Source organism: Neodiprion fabricii, unplaced genomic scaffold (assembly GCF_021155785.1).
Source record: "Neodiprion fabricii isolate iyNeoFabr1 unplaced genomic scaffold, iyNeoFabr1.1 ptg000098l, whole genome shotgun sequence".
In the NCBI taxonomy this organism is placed as follows: domain Eukaryota; kingdom Metazoa; phylum Arthropoda; class Insecta; order Hymenoptera; family Diprionidae; genus Neodiprion; species Neodiprion fabricii.
The window spans coordinates 25001-27323 of NW_025791640.1; the positions used below are offsets into that span (position 1 = coordinate 25001).

General features: G+C 54.1%; 1 non-coding gene across 1 annotated transcript in view; it reads right to left on the minus strand.

The window, feature by feature from the left end:
* The window catches only part of LOC124187678, a 1912-nt gene extending 507 nt beyond the window's left edge, over positions 1–1405 (minus strand). The window contains exon 1 of the ribosomal RNA XR_006872166.1: positions 1–1405. This exon is cut by the window's left edge and continues 507 nt beyond it. This is a non-coding gene — a ribosomal RNA (small subunit ribosomal RNA).
* Positions 1406–2323: the final 918 nt, after the last annotated feature.

The window sequence follows — 2323 nt, forward strand, 5'->3', positions numbered from 1 at the left end:
CTAGAGTCTCGTTCGTTATCGGAATAACCAGACAAATCGCTCCACCAACTAAGAACGGCCATGCACCACCACCCACCGAATCAAGAAAGAGCTCTCAATCTGTCAATCCTTCCGGTGTCCGGGCCTGGTGAGGTTTCCCGTGTTGAGTCAAATTAAGCCGCAGGCTCCACTCCTGGTGGTGCCCTTCCGTCAATTCCTTTAAGTTTCAGCTTTGCAACCATACTTCCCCCGGAACCCAAAAGCTTTGGTTTCCCGGAAGCTGCCCGCCGAGTCATCGGAGGAACTTCGGCGGATCGCTAGCTGGCATCGTTTATGGTTAGAACTAGGGCGGTATCTGATCGCCTTCGAACCTCTAACTTTCGTTCTTGATTAAAGAAAACATTTTTGGCAAATGCTTTCGCTTCTGTCCGTCTTGCGACGATCCAAGAATTTCACCTCTAACGTCGCAATACGAATGCCCCCATCTGTCCCTATTAATCATTACCTCGGGGTTCCGAAAACCAACAAAATAGAACCGAGGTCCTATTCCATTATTCCATGCACACAGTATTCAGGCGAAAATAGCCTGCTTTAAGCACTCTAATTTGTTCAAAGTAAACGTACCGGCCCACCTCGACACTCAGTGAAGAGCACCGCGATGGGATATTAGTTGGGCCGCCCCGGAGGGCTAAGCCCACCGGTAGGACGTCCCACAATCATGCCAGTTAGACACCGCGAGCGGTGAACCGACAGCGTGGGACACAGATTCAACTACGAGCTTTTTAACCGCAACAACTTTAATATACGCTATTGGAGCTGGAATTACCGCGGCTGCTGGCACCAGACTTGCCCTCCAATGGATCCTCGTTAAAGGATTTAAAGTGTACTCATTCCGATTACGGGGCCTCGGATGAGTCCCGTATCGTTATTTTTCGTCACTACCTCCCCGTGCCGGGAGTGGGTAATTTGCGCGCCTGCTGCCTTCCTTGGATGTGGTAGCCGTTTCTCAGGCTCCCTCTCCGGAATCGAACCCTGATTCCCCGTTACCCGTTACAACCATGGTAGGCGCAGAGCCTACCATCGACAGTTGATAAGGCAGACATTTGAAAGAAGCGTCGCCGGTACGAGACCGTGCGATCAGCCCAAAGTTATTCAGAGTCACCAAGGTAAACGGCGGACGGGACGTACCCGCCGCCGATTGGTTTTGATCTAATAAAAGCATTCCTTCCATCTCTGGTCGGAACTCTGTTTGCATGTATTAGCTCTAGAATTACCACAGTTATCCAAGTAAATGTGTGTACGATCTAAGAAACCATAACTGATTTAATGAGCCATTCGCGGTTTCACCTTAATTTGGCTTGCACTGAGACATGCATGGCTTAATCTTTGAGACAAGCATATGACTACTGGCAGGATCAACCAGGGAGCTTCGATACAAAATCTCGGCTCGGACGTGCGCCACCCATCGCCGACCGGGTCTCGTAGCCCGGTCGGCCGCGCGTCTACTGTGTGTTTCGGGACTGCACGCAGGCAGCCCCGGTTCCGTGTGCCGCCACCTCGACACTCGGCTTATAAGCGTTCGAACGATCTCCCGTACCCGTCGGCTAGATTGAAAGCGTCTGGGATACGTTGTTATAACGTCTCTGGTCTTTGAGTGTACGCTCGGACGAAAGAAGCGAGTTGACGCGTGCGTTGGAGCGTTCAGCCTTCCGTGTTTCACGGAGAGCCGAACTTCTTGGTACCGCGTCAAGGGCCATTCGGTCTGAGACACCGACCCGCGGTAATGCAGTGACGATAGATGAAACAACGCGAGTCGCGTAGTTTCTTTGGTACGAGGCACGGAACGGTCCGCGAACGCCCGCTCCTGGTCTACGCCGACGTACGTATCGTGCTCGAGCACGTACCGGTACGGCGTAGCAGGCGGACGACGGGAGACCGGCCCGACCGACTCGCTCCTCTTACTAGTAGGAGCCTGGCCGCTAGGACGTCGGCGCCGGTACGGTGGTAGCACGGTCGGCTTACGGGGCGAAACCTCCGCGGGCTATCGAAAAAATTTTGAACTCCGGGAACTTTGTCGAAATTAACCGAGGCTCATTTGACGATGTTCCGACAGGCTCCCGGCCCGGATCGACTCCGGGACGCCGCGCATCGCCTTTCGGTCGACTCGGACCGAAATTTTTACAAGTCCCGTCGGCCCGTATCGACTCCGGGACGCCGCGCATCGCCTTTCGGTCGACTCGGACCGTAATTTTTACAAGTCCCGTCGGCCCGTATCGACTCCGGGACGCCGCGCATCGCCTTTCGGTCGACTCGGACCGTAATTTTTACAAGTCCCGTCGGCCCG